Source organism: Peromyscus californicus, unplaced genomic scaffold (genome assembly GCF_007827085.1).
Source record: "Peromyscus californicus insignis strain IS unplaced genomic scaffold, ASM782708v3 Scaffold_10__1_contigs__length_136768540, whole genome shotgun sequence".
Lineage (NCBI taxonomy): Eukaryota > Metazoa > Chordata > Mammalia > Rodentia > Cricetidae > Peromyscus > Peromyscus californicus.
In genome coordinates this window covers 127,052,609-127,073,980 of record NW_026294391.1, presented here as the reverse complement: position 1 = coordinate 127,073,980, position 21,372 = coordinate 127,052,609, and positions in this window count along the sequence as shown.

Here is a 21,372-nt window from a genome sequence, read left to right as displayed (position 1 = left end):
GTCTCTTTAAAGACTTTATTTTAAAAAACTATTTATTTCTTTATATAACTGTACATATTCCTTTTTATCTCTCTTTCAAGCCTACATATATTTTTACACACATTGTAAGCTATTACATCTGAATCTATCTTATTGTGGATCTGTTTTTTTAAACTGGAGCAGCTGTGGCTGCTGGCTCCGCCCACCTCAGCTTCCCAACATGGCGGCAGTACGTTTTCCGCCAGCTCTGGGAGCTATCATGGGTCTATGCTTTTATCCAAGCAGTGTGTAGCCCAGAAACCTCTTTTTTTTGTTGTTTTGTACTAGCAAAGTCTAAATCCACCACACAGCTTAATGTGCCACTTGCAGAGGTGTCATTCCCACCATACTGCAGGTCGAGCATGCACGCACGCTAGGAACCCGCCAGTAGCTCAAACCGGCAGCTGCCGCTCATTTGAGAGAGACAATTAGGAAGCTGTTTTTAGCTCCGTTTTAGAATCTTTTTTCTCAGTTTTTAGGTAGAAACTCTTGCCACCACGTTGGACGCCATTTGTTGCTAGAGTTTTCCTGCCTGGCCCACAGTCAGGACAAATCTCTGACACCCACCAGTCCCACAGCCACTCAGACCCAACCAAGTAAACACAGAGACTTATATTGGTTACAAACTGTATGGCCGTGGCAGGCTTCTTGCTAACTGTTCTTACAGCTTAAATTAATCCATTTCCATTAATCTATACCTTGCCACGTGGCTTGTGGCTTACCGGTACTTTACATCTTCCTTGTCCTGATGGCAGCTGGCAGTGTCTCTCTGACTCAGCCTTCCACTTCCCAGCTCTATTCTTCTCCTTGTCCCGCCTATACTTCCTGCCTGGCCACTGACCAATCAGTGATTTATTTATTGACCAATAGGCAACACATTTGACATACAGACCATACCACAGCAGCCTGTTCAGCTGCCTTCGAAGAAAAGGGCACTGTACATTTCCTGGATTGCAAAGGTCACTTCAGGGATGGTGCCATATTGTCCTGACCTCAGAAGATGCCTTTTGATAAAGCCATAACCACACTTGTTTTTACAAGAATCTTTAGTCCTTTGTTTCATGAACTGTTTGTCAGCAGTTGATTTGAGGATACTTTGTTGTCCATTGGCTAACTTTGCCACAATGAAAGTTAACTCCAATTGCAGTTTTTACAATGCCCATATTTTCTCTGAAGTAGATTGGTACTGCCAGGAGCCGACATGTCTCATAGTCATAAAAAAAAGAAAAATTTTCCAAGTTATTAAAACATTTTAAATGCCATATTCTGTAGATTTCTGAAGGGTTTGAAGATAACCTGTCTATCTAAAGTATATCTACTCAATCTTGTAAACATACCTAATATAACTACAAGTTCTATTATAATGTCTAACTACTAACTTTCATTTCTTTATATCCTAATAGTTGGGAATAACAACATTCATTACATTGTTAAATGAACGCTAAATTTAGAAATATACATATAACATTTTCTAACAATATTAATTTCAATATATATAATTTGTATACAATATAAAAACGATTCAACCCAATGTAAAGTATTTACAATATTCTTTTCTTTTCTTTCTTTCTTTCTTTTTTTAAATAAGAACCATAAATCTAATCTCCTTTGCTTAGCCCTTTTCCTAACCCTTGAAAACAACTTGTAACCAACCCCCCTAATCAATGAAAATTATCCCAGACCCAAAACCCATTAAAAGACCAAAAAACCCACCTGCCCCATGCCACCTCTTTGGGAATGTGGGCATCGTATTCTTGAAATTGCATCCTGCTGGGTATGGGCGAAGGTATTTTTATCCTGAAAAGAAAAATTTTAGGTTAATTGTCAAATTCTAGGAAAGGTAAATATATCCTTTGTTATCCAGTCTGTGTATAATGCCAAAGTTCAGGGTTTATCTCAAATCCTTATTCAAGTAGTCTTTGAGACTGGATCATCTCAGCTAGCTCTCTCAAAATTGCTCTGAGCACTTTGTAGTTCAAAGCTGATCTGTAGATGATGTTTGTCAGTTTAGTGATGTTATTATTGTCCACGTGGAATTGTTGTTGTTGTGGGGCCCCATCTTCTTTCTGGAGACTTCAGTTGATGTTAGGCATGGCCGTGATTTCCTGCAGAAAACTGATAAGAGACTCGAACACAAAGACTATATATGTGGCTTTTTAGAATTAGTTAGTACTCTATATGACCATTTATATCTTAACAAAGTTTAAAATGTATATATATATGTATATTAATCTTGTAAATTTTGATATAAAATTCATACTTTAAGAAAAGTTTAAAGAATCAGAATAGAATCAAAGAGTTGAGATTAGTAATAGAATAGTCCCTTAATTAATTTGGCTTTTCTCCTGTCCCATAGCAGCAGATGGCTCTTTCTTCTGGCATGAAAAAGGGAGTTTGCATTTTCCTTTTAACAACATGCTTGAGTCTAAAGAAGGAGAGAGCCATTCTCCAACTCCAAATTCAGCTTTAAATTTTAATTGAACTGAGATTATTAGAAGACCAATAGTGTTAAATCTTTAAAGAAAAGCAGAAACAAACATTTAGGAAGACATAAAATTTTTTAGATAACATACCCATACGCCATTTCACAAAGTGATTTAGGACTTTTTTTTTTGTTTTCAACAAACCAAAATTTTAACACCATATGAACCCCAATTGAGTCATGTATAAATCCATCTGAGACCAACACAAATGAGACTATTGAGTATAGCTTTGATTCTGTTAGGCCAATTGATTTATGAAAGTGTGAATTTTGATCACTGCCAAGAACACTAAGGATACTTTACTGTAAAATGGCAGTAAATCTATCTCTTCATTTTTTCTAGCAAATTTAGACTGAAAATAATATCAGGCTTAAAGGGGCTACTAGAAATATACAAGAATAAGAAAGTGGTAAATGTGAAATAACAGGAAGTACAAATATGGGAAAAGCACATCATGTATGGAAGCATCACAATGAAAACCTTTACTGTTCAGAAGTAATATATAATTATTACACTCATAGTATTTTAAATGCATTTTTTTTTGGTTTTTCGAGACAGGGTTTCTCTGTGTAGCTTTGCGCCTCTCCTGGAACTCACTTGGTAGCCCAGGCTGGCCTCGAACTCACAGAGATCCGCCTGGCTCTGCCTCCCGAGTGCTGGGATTTTTAAATGCATTTTTATTTATTATTTGAGAATTTCATTCATGTGTATAATCTGTTTTGATTGAATCCACCACCTGCCATACCCTTAATAAACCTTTTCCAAAACTTACATTTCTAACACAATTGAGTTAAGGTGTATTGATAAAAGTTCTTTCTCTTAGACCAAAGACAAAAAATAGTTAAAATACACTTTTAAGACATTTAGTCACAGTCAAAAGACCTTGGTTACTTAAAATCAAATACACAATGTCAAACAGTAACTAGCTGAAATATAAATCATAATGTCCTCCAGGTTCATAGGTACTGTTGTGAATGCCAACATTCATTATTTTTATGGTTGAGTAATATCCCACTGTGTTTATATATCAAATTCTCTCTATCAATTCATTGACTGATGTACAGATTTATTGCATTTCTTGACTTCTGTAAATAATGGTGTAATATGTGTGGATATGTGGTTCTACCTTTAATGTTGTGGTCCATTTCCTTTACATAAGCATGTAATAAACAGTTATTTAGTATCTACTCTGCTCCAGATAATATTTTAGACTCTGATTATAAAACAGCAAATAAAAGAAAATGCAAACTCTTGCTTTTAAGGCTATAAAAGCTTTACCTTTTCCACAAGTCCCAAGTGTTCACTCCAAATATGTATTCATCCTTTAAGTACAATAAATTTTGTATATTAAGGAAGTTTTAACTTAATTTAAATTAAAATGTTAATTTTAATTCACCTTTAAAAATAAAAGTTTTTAATACAATATTATCACCAGCTTTAGCTATATTGTTTTGAAAATGGTCAAGCTGCAGATTTAGTGTAGCTAGAGGTTTTCTGGTCCTGGCTGACCCATGGTCAGGACAAATCTCTCTCACCTGCCAGTCACGCAGCTACTCAGACCCAAACCAAGTAAATACACAGAGACTTATATTACTTATAAACTGTATGGCCGTGGCAGACTTCTTGCTAACTGTTCTTTTTCTTAAATCAACCCATTTTTATTAATCTATAAGTTGCCACGTGGCTCATGGCTTACCGGTATCTTAACACCTTCTCATGGCAGTGGTTGGCAGCTCTCTCTGCCTCAGCCTTCCTGTTCCCAGAATTCTCTTCTCTCCTTGTCCTGCTTATACTTCCTGCCTGGCTACTGGCCAATCAGTGTTTTATTTATTAACAAATCAGAGCAAAATATTTAACATACAGAACATCCCACAGCATTTCCCCTTTTCTTTTTTTCAAAAAGGAAGATTTTAACTTTTACATAGTAAAATTACAGATAACAAAACAATTATCAAACAAGAATTATGGTTACAATATCTAGTCTATTTATAATAACTAGTCTATTTGTATTTGGCAAAATTGAAGAAGATGTTCTACCTTATATTTGTGAGTCTAAGGTTTTAAGTCAAACTTATCTCTTATCATAACTAAGGAAATTATAATTCTAGTCTTCAACTACATCAAAGACCTCAGGAGGATATACTATTACCTGAGAAAGCCATCTTCTTCTTCTCTCTCTCTCTCTCTCTCTCTCTCTCTCTCTCTCTCTCTCTCTCTCTCACTTTCACTCTCACTCTAATCTCCTATCTCCTCCAATCTTCCATCTCCTCTTGGGGAAAGCCAGCCCACGCCCTTTATAGCCACTGGGCAATCAACCCCATAGTGCCACGTGGACAATGCCGATAGGGTCAGACATATGCACGCAAGCCAGATTAGGTCCAGGTGTGCGGAAGCAAGCCAGATCCTAGCCTTAGCCAAATAAGGAGCACCTGCCATCGGGAAGGCAGAAGCCAGATGCCATGCCATCTTTGAGGCACGGCCGTGCACGCTCTCTACAACTTATATTGCTTACAAACTGTATGGCCATGGCAGGCTTCGTGATATCTACTTCTTCTATCTTAAAATAATCCATTTCTATTAATCTATACTTTGCCACGTGGCTTGTAGCTTACCCGTACCTTACATCTTGCTTGTCATGGTGGCAGCTGGCAGTGTCTCTCTGATTCAGCCTTCCACTTCCCAAAATTCTCTTCTCTCCTTGTCCTGCCTATACATCCTGCCTGGCTACTGGCAAATCAGTGTTTTATTTATTAACCAATCAGAGCAAACATTTAACATACAGAACATCCCACAGCAATTTAGCTTACTTAGAATTTGGAACTGTCAAATAAATTAATTGCCAAACATAATCTTTATTGTCAAACCAATCTAACTTCTTCTGTCTAAAAGTCTACTTAATTGTTTTGCTTTCCAAATAAGTATATTTATACCACCACTATGATCGAAGCTCACATATAAATTTTTATCTAAGATGGATAATACAGAAAGCATAACTTGAGCTAGTCACTTAGCCAAAATAAAGGACTGTAACTCTCCATAATTCTTAGCAATGCTCTCTTTTTTTTAGTTTTCAGAAAGAACCAATAATGCATAAATATGAGAGAAGACAGTTCAATAAATACATTTCTTCCATTACTACCACATGCCTCAATATATGTTAATTCAGCTACAATTTTAGTGCTATTCTTTGTGTAAAGTTTCACTGATATTCCAGGATTTCTGTTTGTCCAGAGACCCAGAGGCCACCAGTCTGTTAGTCAGTCAGGCTGTCTGTCTGTTTCTCTCTCTCTCTCTCTCTCTCTCTCTCTCTCTCTCTCTCTCTCTCTCTCTCTCTCTCTCTCTCTTACACACAGACACATAGACACACACACATACATACACACACACACACAAAAGGTAAGAAGGTGACAGACTAAGAAAGTGGTGCTCTTAGATGAAGTCATCTACACAGACCATTTGTAAATTGTTTACCCTGAGGGGAATGAACTTTACTTTAAATATCACTGGATCAATATGCATTCAGGGATATCACCTGTGTTTATTTTATTATTTTATTTTTCTTTATTAAGACATTTTCTACTCACTCCTCATTGTATCCACAGAACCTCCTCCTCTCTCCTCCCACCCCCAGCCCTCTTTCCCAAACCATCCTGCATCCCCACATCCCCCAAATAGAGGTCTCCCATGGGGAGTCAACAGAGCCCAGCTCACTGAGCCTAGGCTGGCCCAAGCCCCTTCCCACTCCACCAAGGCTGTGCAAGGTGTCACACCACAGGCACCAAATTACCAGAAGCCTGCCCATACACCAGGGACAGATCCCAATCACCTTACCTGGGTGCCAAACAGTTCAAGCCAAACAACTATCTTCTGTATGCAGAGGGCTTAGTCCAGTCCCATGGGAGCAGCACAGCCACCAGTCCACAGGTCATGGGCTTCCACTAGTGTGGTCCATCATCTCTGCACATCCTCCCATCATGATCTTGACGTCCCTTACCTGCAGTATCTCTCCTCTCTCTCATCAGTTGGATTCCTGGAACTCAGCCTGGTGCCTGGCTGTGGATCTCTGTATCTGCCTCCATCTGTCACTGGACAAAGGCTCTATGATGACAACTAGGTTATTTGCTAGACTGGTCACCAGAGTAAACCTGTCCAGGCACTCTCTGGACCACTGTCATCAGATCAAGGTGGGGTCAACCTTATGGATTCCTGAGAGCCTCTCCAGCAACCTGCCTCTTCGTATTCCTATGATGTCCTCATCTATCATGGTATCTTCCTCCCTGCCCTCCCACTCTGTCCCTGTTCCAGCTTGACTCTCCCATTTCCCTATATTCTCATCCCTCATTCAGCGCCCTCTGCCACGCCCCCACACCCAGTCCACTCATGTAGATCTCATCCACTTCTCCTTCAAAGGGTCATCCATGTGTCCCTCCTAGAATCTTTTCCTGTTATCTAGCCTCTCTGGAGTTATGGGTTGCAGTCTGTCCATCCCCTTCCTCTCATTTAGTATCCACTTATGAGTGAGTACATACTATATTTGTCCTTCTGAGTCTGGGTTACCTCACTCAAGATGACATTTTCTAGATCCAACCATTTGCCTGAAATTTCATGATATTATTTTTTACTGATGAGTAGTATTCCATTGCATATATGTGCCACATTTTCTTTATCCATTCTTCAGTTGAGGGGCATCTAGGTTGTTTCCAGGTTCTTGCTATTGTGAATAACGCTGATATGAACATAGTTGAGCATGTGTCCTTCTGGAATGATTGAGCATTCCTTGGGTATATGCCCAAGAGTGGTATAACTGGGTCTTGAGGAAGAATTATTCCCAGCTTTCTGAGAGACTGCCATACTGATTTCCAGAGTGGCTGTACAAGTTTGCATTCCCACCAACAGTGGAGGAGTGTTCCCCTTGCTCCACATGCTCTCCAACATAAGCTGTCTTCAGTGTTTTTGATCTTAGCCATTCTGACAGGTGTAAGATAGTATTTCAGACTTGTTTTGATTTGCATTTCCCTGATGACTAAGGATGTTGAGCAATTCCTTAAATGTCTTTCAGCCATTTGAGATTCTTCTGTTGAGAATTCTCTGTTAAGCTCTGTAGCCCACTTTTTAATTGGATTGTTCAGTATTTTGATGTCTAGCTTATTCAGTTCTTTATATATTCTGGATATCAGTCCTCTGTCAGATGTGGGGTTGGTGAAGATCTTTTCCCATTCTGTAGGCTGTCATTTCATCTTATTGAACATGTCCTTTGCTCTACAGAAGCTTCTCAGTTTCAAGAGGTCCCATTTATTAATTGTCACTCTCAGTGTCTGTGCTACTGACATTGTATTTAGGAAGTGGTCTCCTGTGCCAATTTGTTCCAGACTACTTCCTCCTTTCTCTTCTATCAAGTTCAGTGTAATTGGACTTACGTTGAGGTCTTTGATCCACATGGACTTGAGTTTTGTGCATTGCAACAGGTATAGATCTATTTGCAATCTTCTGCATGTTGACATCCAGTTATGCCAGCACAATTTGTTGAAGATGTTTTCTTTCTTCCATGGTGCAGTTTTGTCTTCTTTGTCGAATATCATATGTTCACAGGTGTGCGAATTAATGTCAGGGTCTTCAATTCGATTCCATTGGTCCACATGTTGGTTTTTATACCAGTAACAAGCTGTTTTTATTGCTATAGCCCTATAGTAGAGCTTGAGGTCGGGGATCATGATGCCTCCAGAGGTTGCTTTATTAAACAGGATTCTTTTAGCTATCCTAGGTTTTTTTTGTTTTTCCTTATAAAGTTAAGTATTGTTCTTTCCAAGTCTGTGGAGAATTGTGTTGGGACTTTGATGGGTATTGCATTGAATCTATGTATTGTTTTTGGTAAGATTGGAATTTTTACTATGTTGATTCTACCTATCCATGAGCATGGGAGACCTTTCCATTTTTCTGATATCTTCTTTATTTCTTCAGGGACTTAAAGTTCTTATCATACAGGTCTTTCACTTGCTTAGTTAGAGTTACCCCAAGGTATTTTATATTGTTTGTGGCGATTGTAAAGGGTGATGTTTCTCTGATTTCTTTCTCAGCCCATTTTCATTTGTATATAGGAGGGCTACTAATTTTTTTGAGTTAATCTTGTATCCTGCTGCTTTACTGAAGGAGTTTATCAGATGTAGGAGTTCCCTGGTAGAATTTTTGGGGTCACTTATGTATACTATCATATCGTCTGCAAATAATGAAAGTATGACTTCTTCCTTTCCAATTTATATCCCCTTGATCTCCTTTTCTTGCCTTATGCTCTATATAGAACTTCAAGTACTATGTTTAATAAGTATGGGGAGAGTGGACAGCCTTGTCTTGTTCCTGATTTTAGTGGAATCAATTTGAGTTTCTCTCCATTTAATTTGATGTTGGCTGTTGGCTTGCTGTAAATTGCCTTTATTATGTTTATGTATGTTCCCTGTATTCCTGATCACTCCAAGACCTTTATCATGAAGGTGTGTTGGATTTTGTCAAAGGATTTTTCAGTGAGATGATCTAATGAGATGATCATGTGGTTTTTTTTCTTTCAGTTTGTTTATATGGTGTATTACACTGACAGATTTTCATATGTTGAACCATCCCTGCATCCCTGGGATGAAGCCTCCTTGGTCATGGTGGATAATTGTTTTGATGTGTTCCTGGATTCAGTTAGCTAGTATTTTAATGAGTATTTTTGCATCAATGTTCATGAGGGAGATTGGTCTTTAGTTCTCTTTCTTTGTTGTATCTTTGTATTTTTTGGGTATCAGGGTAACTGTAGCCTCATAAAAAGAATTTGGTAATGTTCCTTCTGTTTCTGTTGTGTGGAACAATTTGAATAGTATTGGTATTAGCACTTCTTTGTAAATTGGGTAGAATTCTGCATTGAATCCATCTGGTCCTGTGCACTTTTTGGTTGGGAGACTTTTAATGACCGTTTCTATTTCTTTAGGGGTTATTGGTCTATTTAAATAGTTTATCTGGTCTTGATTTAACTTTGGTATGGGGTATCTTTCCAGAAAATTGTCCATTTTTTTCAGATTTTCCCATTTTGTGGAGTCCAGGTTTTTGAAGTATGACCTGATCATTCTCTGGATTTCCTCATTGTCTGTTGTTGTGTCCCCCTTTTCATTTCTGATTTTGTTAATTTGGATGCTCTCTCTCTGCTTCTTGGTTAATTTGGATAAAGGTTTATCTATCTTGTTGATTTTCTCAAAGAATCAACTCTTTGTTTTGTTGATTTTTTTGTATTATTCTCTTTGTTCCTATTTTATTGATTTCAGCCCTCAATTTGATTATTTCCTGACATCTGTTTGTCCTGGGTGAGTTTGCTTCTTCTTGTTCTAGAGCTTTCATTTGTGCTGTTAAGTCATTCATGTGAGATTTCTCCAACTTCTTTATATGGGCATTTAGAACTATGAATTTTCCACTTAGCGTTGCTTTCATGGTGTCCCATAAGTTTGGGACATTCTTTACATTGGATTGGATTGTTTTATATTGTATACAAATTATATATATTGAAATTGATATTGTTAGAAAATGTTATATATATTTTTCTAATTGTACCGTTCATCTAACAATGTAATGCAATTTTCTGATCCTTGAATGTTATTACCAACTATTAGGATATAAAGAAATGAAAGTTAGTAGTTAGATATTATAATAGAACTTGTAGTTATATTAGGTATGTTTTCAAGATTGAGTAGATATATTTTAGATAGACAGGTTATCTTCAAACCCTTCAGAGATCTACAGAATATGGCATTTAAAATGTTTTAATAACTTAGAAAATTTTTCTTTTTTGTTATGACTATGAGACATGTCGGCTCCTGGCAGTACCAATCTACTTCAGAGAAAATATGTGCATTGAAGAAACTGCATATGGAGTTAACTTTCATTGTGGCAAAAGTTAGCCACTGGACAACAAAGTATCCTCGAATCAACAGGACAAAATGGACAGACAGGACATAAAACAAAGGATTACTGATTCTTGCCAAAACAAGTGTGGTTATGGCTTTATCAAAAGGCATCTTCAGAGGCCAGGACAATATGGCACCATCCCTGAAGTGGCCTTCGCAATTCGAAAAAGGTACAGTGCCCTTTTCTTCGAAGGCAGCTGAACAGGCAGTGGGACGATGGCCTCTGATGTGCAATGGAACAGCAGCTGAAACAGTTATTCTTGAAGAGTAACTAAGCTCACGCCTCTCAATAGTAGACTGGCATTTGATAAGAGGGATATGGAGAAGAATGGGATGCTGAGATGAAGCCATATATACACAGCCAAGAAGAATGGACAGCTGAATTAAAAAACCATCAACAATTTCCAGAATTTAAAATCCTGAATCATGACATGACACTAGTGGAATTCAGGTGTTTCTGGTACATGGACTACTCTCACTCAATGTGAGGTTGAACTGTTGACCTTGTGTACATCCTACTTCACAAATGAGTCTGTCAGATATGCTAAGCCTATAGGCTGAAGATGATGCCCCAGCACTTCGGAGAAACCTCAGGTGACTGTCCAGACAGCTGTCTGTTTCTGTCAACTCACAAATTTTTTGGAAGTTGCTTATGTGCACTTCCTGTTTTTATTTTTGTTAGCTAATATTATTTCCTTCTTGGGTCTCTGAGGGAGTTGAAGGTTAGTTAGTTATAGTTGAAGATTAATTAGGATACATTTTGGACTTACCAAAATAGGATAGATAATGAAATTATTTTCTCTGAATTTGTCAAATACAAATGGACTAGACATTGTTTAGGTATTTATTACTTGTATATATTGTATATAGTTATTGTCCTTTTGTATATAGTTTTTCTTATATTAGTTATAAGCTTTTTCTTTTTTTTTTCCTTTTTATTAAAATAGAAAAGGGGAAATATGGTGATATTTTATTTGTATTAAAATGTTATTTGTATGTTAATAAATAAAGTTGCCCGGGGGTCAGAGCTATTAGCAAGCCATAGGAAAGCAGGGCAGTGGTAGCGTACGCTTGTAATTCCAGCACTTGGTAGGCAGAGCTGGGTAAGTCTCTGTGTGTTCAGGGATACAGCCATTATTGGATACACATGCTTTTAATCTTAATACCAATCATGGAAAACCTGGAGGCCTATACAGACAGGCTGTGAGGAGCTGGTCATGTGGTTTGGTTTACAACCAATGAGAAGGCAGGACAGGAACTCTATATAAAGACTTTAACACAGGGGTAGCTCTGGTTCAGAGAGGTAGGACCACCGCAGGAGGAAGGGTAAGGTTTTAGCTCTTAGCTCTGACCTCTTGGCTTTCTTCTTTGCATTGGTTCCGTGTTTATTATTTAATAAGAAGGTTGGATACATCTACAGCGTTGCTTTCATGGTGTCCCATAAGTTTGGGACATTCATTTTCATTGAATTCTAGGAAATTCTAGGAAATTTCTTTATTTCTTCCTTGACCCATTGGTGATTAAATTGGGCATTATTCAGTTTCCATGAGATTGTATGTTTTCTGTAATTTTTGTTGTTGTTGAAGTCTAACTTTAAGCCATGGTGGTCTGATAAGACACAGGAGGTTATTTCAATTTTTTTGTATATGTTGAGATTTGCTTTGTGACTAAGCTAGTGGTCGATTTTGGAGAAGGTTCCATGGGGTGCTGAAAAGAAGGTATATTCTTTTTTGTTAGGGTGGAATATTCTGTAAATATCTATTAAGTCTATTTGAGTCATAATATCTGTTAGTTCCCTTATTTCTCTGTTAAGATTCTGTATGGCAGACCTGTCCATTGGTGAGTGTGGGGTGTTGAAGTCTCCCACTACTAGTGTATGGGGTTTGATGTGCAATTTAAGCTTTAGTAATGTTTCTTTTATGAATGTCAGTGCCCTTTTATTTGGGGCATAAATATTCAGAATGGAGACTTCATCTTGTCAGATTTTCCCTGTGATAAACATGTAGTGTCCTTTCCAATGTCTTTCAGTTGATTTTAGTTTGAAGTCTATTTTATTAAATATTAGGATAGCGACAACAGCTTGCTTCTTGAATCCATTTGATTGGAATGTCTTTTCCCAACCTTTTATTCTGAGGTGGTGTCTGTCTTTGAAGTTGAAGTGTGTTTCTTGCAAGCAGCAAATGGATGGAACTTGTTTTTGTATCCATTCTGTTAGCCTGTGTCTTTTCATAGGTGAATTGAGACCATTGATATTGATGGATATTAATGACCAGTTATTGTTAATTCCTGTTATTTTTTGGTGGTAGTGTTGTATGTTTCCCTTCTTTGGTATTTGTTGGTATGGGACTATCTATTGCCTGTGTTTTCATGGATGTATCTAACTTCCTTAGGTTGGATTTGACCTTCAAGTGCTTTCTGTAGGGCTGGATTTGTTTAGAGTTATTGTTTAAATCTGTTTTTATTATGGAATGTTTTGTATACACCATCATGTTAATTGAGAGTTTTGCTGGATGTAATAGTCTAGGTTGGTATCCATGGTCTCTTAGTATCTGCATAACATCTGTCTAGGACCTTTTGGCTTTTAGAATCTTCATTGAGAATTCAGGTGTTATTCTTATGGGTCTGTCTTTATATGTTATTTGGCTTTTTTCCTTTGCAGCTCTTAATATTTTTTCTTTATTCTGTATGTTCAGTGGTTTGATTATTATGTGGCGAGGGGACTTTTTTTTTGGATCCAGTCTATTTGGTATTCTGTAACCTTCTTGTATTTTTATAGGCATTTCCTTCTTTAGGTTGGGAAAGTTTTCTTCTATGATTTTGCTGAATATATTTTCTGTGCCTTTGAGATGGTATTCTTCTCTTTCTTCTATCCCTATTATTCTTAGGTTTGGTCTTTTCATGGTGTTCCAAATTTCCTGTATATTTTGGGTCATGACTTTTTCAGTTTTAGTGTTTTCTTTGACTGATGAATTTCTTCTACTGTATCTTCAACGCCAGAGATCAGATCTTCCATCTCTTGCATTCTGTTGGTTATACTTGCATCTATGGTTCCTGTTCATTTACTCAGATTTTCCACTTCCAGTGTTACCTCAGTTTGTGTCTTCTTTATTGACTCCATTTCAGTTTTGAAATCTTGGACTCTTTCCCTCAATTATTTAATTGCTTTATCTTGGCTTTCAAGGGATTTACTGATATCTTCATATTTTTTGTTTGACTTTTCCTCAATTTCTTTAAGGGAAATTTTCATTTCCTCTTTTAAGATTTCTAATATCTTCTTAATGTCATTTTTACAGTAGATATCTTCCATTTCTTCTGTGTTGGTATGTTCAGGTCTTGCTGATGTAGGTTCTGATGGAGCCATATTGGTTTTTATGTTGTTGACTATATTTTTGCACTGGCATCTACCCATCTCTTTCTCCACTTGGTGCAAGCAGTGTCTCTGTCTGAGGGAGCCTCTCTTGGTCTAACTGATCCTCTTGATCCAGTGGGAGCTTTTGGTCTAGTCGATGCTGATGGACTTTTTGTTTCAGGGATCCGTACTTAGTCCAACTGGCTCTAGTGGCCTCTGTCTCAGGGAGTAGCTGCAGTCTTACTGTGTGGTAGATGGTGGTATTCTGACCTGTCTGCAGGAGGTCTGCCTGTCAACTGGCCTCTTAGTCTAGTTCAGTCCTGGCAGGCTCTATCTCAGGGAGCAGTTGCAGTCTCGGAGGTTGTGTGGGATTTGGGGGAGGTTGGTCTTGGGTTACATGGTGTGATGGGGGATGGGAGTAGTCTGACCTGTGTGCAGGAGATCTGCCTGGCAACTGGCCTGAAACTGGAACTGCAATGGGGGTGAAGGGGTGCAGGGTTGTGTCCCTGGGCCCAAAGCCTAGGGTCTGGGGTGTTCGGGTTTGTGGATAAAGACTCACCTCTTAATCCAGTCGGGTGCTGGCAGGCACTGTCTCAGGGAACAATTGCAGTCTTGGAGTATCATCAGCTGTGTTTAAAAGAAACCATTAAGTACTGGGTTGTTGCTGTGGGATGGTCTGTATGTCAAATGTGTTGCTGATTGGTCAATAAATAAATCACTGATTGGCCATTGGCTAGGCAGGAAGTGTAGGCGGGACAAGGAGGAGAATAGAGCTGGGAAGTGGAAGGCTGAGTGGGAGAGACACTGCCAGCCGCCATCAGGATAAGGAAGATGTAAAGTACCGGTAAGCCACAAGCCACATGGCAAGGTATAGATAAATAGAAATGGATTAATTTAAGCTGTAAGAACAGTTAGCAAGAAGCCTGACACGGCCATACAGTTTGTAACCAATATAAGTCTCTGTGTTTATTTGATCGGGTTTAAGCAGCTTGGGACTGCCGGGTGAGAGAGATTTGTCCTGACTGTGGGCCAGGCAGGAAAACTCTAGCTCTGAGATTTGTAGAAAACTCTAGCAACAAATGGCGTCCAACGTGGTGGCAAGAGTTTCCACCTAAAAACTGAGAAAAGATTCTAAAATGGAGCTAAAAACAGCTTCCTAATTGTCTCTTTCAAATGTGTAGCCGCTGCCGGTTTGAGCTACTGGTGGGTTCCTAGAGTGTGTGCTCGACCTGCCATATGGCGGGAATGAGGCCTCTGCAAGTGGCACATTAAGCTGCTTGGTGGATTTAGCCTTTGCTAGTGCAAAACAAAAAAAAAAAGAGGTTTCTGGGCTACATGCTGCTTGGATAAAAGCATAGACCCACGATGGCTCCCAGAGCTGGCGGTAAGCATACCGCCGCCATGTTGGGAAGCTGAGGTGGGCGGAGCCAGCAGCCACAGCTGCTGCAGTTTAAGGCAATAGACTCACAATAAGACAGATTCAGATGTAATAGTTTAAAATGTGTGTAAAATATACGTAGGCTTGAAAGAGATTAAAAAGGTGATATATACAGTTACAGAAACAAATACATAGTTTTAAAAAATAAAGTCTTTAAATAGACAGTAAAATTAATATAAAAAATAAGCCCCGTAAAGATGGATATCACACAGAGAATCTGGATTGTGTTGTCTTTGGGATTCTTAACTACAGAGAGATATTTGATTATAAAGAAAGCTGAGTTAAACCAATGTGCATATTTTAAAGGTACCTTGACTACAAAATTTGGATATAAGGATATGTTACTATGGAAAGGAGACTCTGCTTTTGTTTCCACAGAAAGCCAGAGGCTATGGATTTGTTCCAGATTAAGACACATCAGGTTTGACCAGCCAAGACCACCTGAAAGGTCTCCGATGACACCATGGCCCAGATGATCCAACATCCAGAACCGTTTCAAGGCAACTGGCTCAGATGATACAGCCTCACGGACTACTCCATGATCCTAAAATTTTCTTTGTTTCCCCAGAAGATACAGCGCCCCCTCCAGCAGGAAGTAGTAAGAGAAGCTACGCCCAAATTCCCAAATATACCAAGCTGACTTTGGAGATGTGTAAAGGTTAAAACCTTCCTTTTTAAGAAAAGAAAAGGGGAAGTGCTGTGGGATGGTCTGTATGTCAAATGTGTTGCTGATTGGTCAATAAATAAATCACTGATTGGCCATTGGCTAGGCAGGAAATGTAGGCGGGACAAGGAGGAGAATAGAGCTGGGAAGTGGAAGGCTGAGTGGGAGAGACACTGCCAGCCGCCATCAGGATAAGGAAGATGTAAAGTACCAGTAAGCCACAAGCCACGTGGCAAGGTATAGATTAATAGAAATGGATTAATTTAAGCTGTAAGAACAGTTAGCAAGAAGCCTGACACGGCCATACAGTTTGTAACCAATATAAGTCTCTGTGTTTATTTGATCGGGTTTAAGCGGCTTGGGACTGGCGGGTGAGAGAGATTTGTCCTGACTGTGGGCCAGGCAGGAAAACTCTAGCTCAGAGATTTGTAGAAAACTCTAGCAACAGGTTGTGGTCAGCTGAAGACAGTTATAAGCCATAGTCTTTTCCTCTCTGAGTTGAGGCTGTGGACTACAATAGAGTAAAATCAAGCCAAAGTCTATGTCCTCCTTGGGAGATGTGATGAAAACAGCCTTCTGCCAGCCTTCTGTATAACATTGATACAAAATGTGGCAATATCAAATATGATATATTATTATTTGTATCTTTCAAAACAGAGATATAGCACATTTCACATCCCTACATCACAAAATTCATTAGTTTTCTCTAGTCACTTCACCCGCCTATTCCTTGATGTTTCCTTATTCTAGGGTATCTTTTCAAAAACAGCTTTACTGATTTGGAAACTATTTGGTTTGGACATGTGCACATGTAGATGTACTCAACATAATAATCAAGGTAATAGAGGAATTCAATACTTAGGAACATTTCTTTGTGGCTCTCTGTTGTTTGTGTCAGCTATTGAATTTTGTTATTGTTTTAAGAACATTTAACATCTCAGGCCAGTGTGATGGCTCAGAGGATGAAAGCACTTGACACCAACTCCCACAAGTTATATTCTTCTCTGATCACACACTTGCCATAGCACATGGGTGGACACATACATACAGACAATGGCACAAGCACACAAACAAATACATTTTAAAAATGCAATTTAAAACTTAGAACAATAAATATCTCAAAAGTACTATCTGTGTATAGTAAGTCCTCTATGCACATAATTTATATTCTAGTGTTTTATGCTTTATTCAACAACTATGTTGGTTTTTCTTATATTTACAATTATTGTAATTATAAAACCATGTGGGATACAGTCTAATAATTCGATATATGTATATAGTATTTACAGACCATATCAGAATAGTGACTATTTTCTCTTTTACTATTATTTTTTCTCCTTTACTGTTTGAAAAATTCATGCATTCATACAATGTGTTTTGATGTAATATATCTAATTTTATTCCCTACAGGTCTTCTATCTCATCATGTTCCCCTCCAAACCTGATGTGTTCTTTTTTAAAAGCTAAGAGGAGTACTATTGTAGTGGGTAGCCATTCCAGCTTTGATCTGGAAGTTCCAACCCCCATTGAGACTTCGGCAACTGTCACGCCTACAAGGCGGGGCCAAGGGAGGTGCCTGGGGACACGAGATCGGGATTGGGGATGCGCGCTCGGTTGTGGGACCCTGGGACCCTGGATGGTGGAGGTGGCCCAAGCAGAGCTCCAGAGAACACCGCTGGACTGCGATACACTTTCCCCAGACCCTGCGACCTACCTATCCCTTAATTTGTAAGTTACGCCATTAAATAAATCTCTTTTTAACTACGTGGAGTGGTCTTAATAATTTCACCAATATACTCTGCACTGGTTGAAAGTGCTTGAGGGTCTGACTGCCTACTGTAGCATTGGTAGATGCTTATGTCTCATATCCTTGAATGAAACTTTCCACCAGCAGTCATCAGTTGTCAATAGCTCCTTAATTCTAGGTAGCATTTTAGAGCAGCTCTTTAGAATTTATTCATTTATGATAAGTACAGCTTTATACCTAAGCAACAACTTCACATTATTTTTTTCTCAGCTCCTAACAACCATCCATGTATTAGTTTTTTTTCATGCATAGAATGACTATTTCACTATGTAACATCTAAAAACCATCAAAATAGAAGAGCAAAGGTGTGCTACACATAGTTGTATGCTTGTATGTGTCTATTGAATATCAATATTTATATGTGAATATTAGTTGTAAGTCAATGATAAACAAGCTACAATCCATAGTACCATAGAAGTTAGGTACAGATTAAGGGAGTGAGCAGGGGCAGATAGATCTTGTTAAGAAAGGGAAATAGAATATTATTTGTGGATGGATGGGAAGTGGAACAGGAGGATCAAGTTGGGATGAGAGAGAGACAGTTGTAGGAGGGAATATGGGGAGAGATAGTTAAAATTTAGCATGGTTTGAAGGATAGTATAAAAATATAACACAGTAAAAATCTTATATATTTATCTTATATAAAATCTTATATGTGTAGCTTGAAATTTTCCTGTGACCTGTCCAGTCTCACAGCTGCTCAGACCCAAATAAGCACACAGAGCCTTATATTAATTACAAACGGTATGGTCATGGCCTATGGCTCAAGCTTATTGCTAGCTAGCTCTCATAACTAAACTCAGCCCATTTCTCTTGATCTATATGTCACCATGTGTCCCGTGGCTTTACCTGTGTGCCTTTACATGCTGCTCCCTGGATGCCAGGATGGTGTCTTCTCTGCCTCTGCCTTTCTTCTTCCTGTCTCTCTACTTAGAATGTTCTGCCTAACCTCATTCTGCCTCAACATTGGCCAAACAGCTTTATTTATCAACCAATCAGAGCAACACATAATCCCAGCATACAAAATGATATCCCCATCATGTTCCCTTTTCTTTCTATTCAAAAGGAGAGTTTTAACTTCAACATAGTAATATTACATATAACAAAACAGTTATCAAGCAACATTTTTGCAATTTTGTAATATGCAATATATTATCATCAGCTACAGTCACTGTGATGTGCCAAAGTTCACTAGAAATTCTTCATCCTATCTAGCTGAAAATGTTACCATTTGCTCATGTTTTTTTTCCTTACCTTGCCCACTACCTAGTTTACCTAGTCTAAATATTACTTTTGATGTAAAGAGAAATATAACATTGTAACTTGAGATAATAAAAATATCTCTTACAAATGATACTTGATGAGCTAACACTAAATGAAAAACTCTGAGCTGTATGTCAATACATTTAACATTTAAATTTTCTCAAGCTAGAGACACAACTCAGAAGACAGAAGCATTTATTGCTCTTCCAGAAGACACAAGTTTGGTTTCAAGCACCCAAGTTAAAAGGATCACAACAGCTTGTAGGACACACACACACACACACACACACACACACACACACACACACACACAATTTTAAATACCTATTGTGTTTTAAATAGTCAGTTCTTTTTATGCCTAATAGCTATGTTCCATAAGGTATTTGAGATCACCATTTCATGGTACAGTCCATTATGTCAAGGAAGTCAAAGCAATATGAGCTTTCAGCATCTGGTTACATTATTTCTTGTCAGAAGAGAACAGTGAATACACCTACTTTAGTGCTTACCTGTAGATGTAACCAACTGTCTTATTAAATAAGAAACACAAAATCAATGCAAAGAAGAAAGCCAAGAGGTCAGAGCTAAGAGCTAAAACCTTTCCCTTCCTCCCACGGTGTTCCTACCTCTCTGAAAGAGAGCTACTTCCTGTGTTAAAGTCTTTATAAAGACTTTCAGTTCTGCCTTCTCATTGGTTGTAAACCCAACCACATGACCGCTTTGTCACTGCCTGTCTGTAAAGACCTCCAGGTCTTCTATGGTTGGTATTGAGATTGAAGGCAAGTGTATCCAATGCTGGCTGTATCCCTAAACACACAGAGATCTAACTAGCTCTGCCTACCAAGTGCTGTGATTAAGGGCATGCGCCACCACCGCAGGCTTTCCTGTGGCTTGCTAATAGCTCTGATCCCCGGGCAACTTTATTTATTAACATACCAATAACATTTTAGTACAAAATAAAATATCACCACTTACCTCATCTTTTTCACCCCTAAACAGTCCAACATCCACAGACTGTGTAAATGTATTAACAAAAACGGACAGGTCTTCCCATCTCAATCAAGGTAATCAAGATGATTGATTATCAACACAAATTCTCAGAGACCCATCTCCCAAGAGACTGTACATTATTTTAAGTCAACAGTTAACATCACAACTTCAACCTTTGTCAATTTGACACTCAAACACATCACATTTTTGTTTATTTGTTTGCTTTTTGAGACAGGGTTTCTCTGTGTAGACCTCGTTGTCCTGGAACTCACTTTGTAGACCAGACTGGCCTCAGACTCACAGAGATCTACCTGCCTCTGCCTTCCAAGTGTTGGGATTAAAGGCATATGCCACCAAACCAAGCAACACATTGCTTTTAAGGTATAGCTTTCTACTCTTTGTTCCCCAGATGTAGTATTTATCTCATAATATAATCCAAATTCAGAAGTCCCTAAATACTTTAACATTCCAAAATCTCTTAATGATATTCTTCTATATGTTATGTATTTCCAACATGTATTAGCACTGAATAAATATTCCCATTCCAAAATGGAAAGACTGGAGCATACTAAGTAATGATTAAAAAAAAAAAAACTAACAAAGCAAACTTAGAATCTTGAAATTCCATGTCTGATATCTTATGGTCTTGGGATCTTCAATATCCTGTGATCTCCATTACAACTTAGGTTTCACCATCATTTTATACAATGGACTCAATGCTTGTATGGCTGAACTCTTGCCCTACCCTATATCACCTGGTTTTAGTTGTTTTCCATCACACCCTCAGTCTTATATTTTTCAATTTTTCAAAACCAGCAGCATGTGGTACCAAGTTCAGGACTGAATCTAGCCCTCTTGAAACAAAGTTGTGTGAGGACCCTGGGGAAGCACTTTACTAGGTCACTTTTTTCTTTTAAAATTTGAGATTATAATATAATCACATTTCACCATTCCATTTTTCCTTCCAATCTTACCATATGCTCCTTCTTACTCTCTTTCAAATTCATGGCCTCTTTTTTCATCAATTGTTATTGCAGTCATACATACATATATATTCCCAAATACAGTCTGCTCAGCAGAATTTTTTTTCATATTAAGCTTTTTTCCTTTAAATGAATTTAGAGATTCCAATTTCTCTGGTTTTACCCTCAGAGTAAACCTTCTGTATTTGCTGTGCAGTACAGGAAGCTTCTCTTCAGTGGTGAAGGATCTCTTTTAACAACTACAGCAGCTTTCACAGCAGTACTCCTAATACACTCCTGTTATATACTGAATAAGAAAATCCAGACACAAAAAGACACTATATCTTATCATTCATATGTAGCTCTTAGCCTCGTTTTTAGAATTCTGTGTTTAATTTGGAGTATCTGCAGAACCTATGAAACTAGAAAGGGACCATTTGTTTAGAGTGGAAAGAAAGATCTTAAGGTGG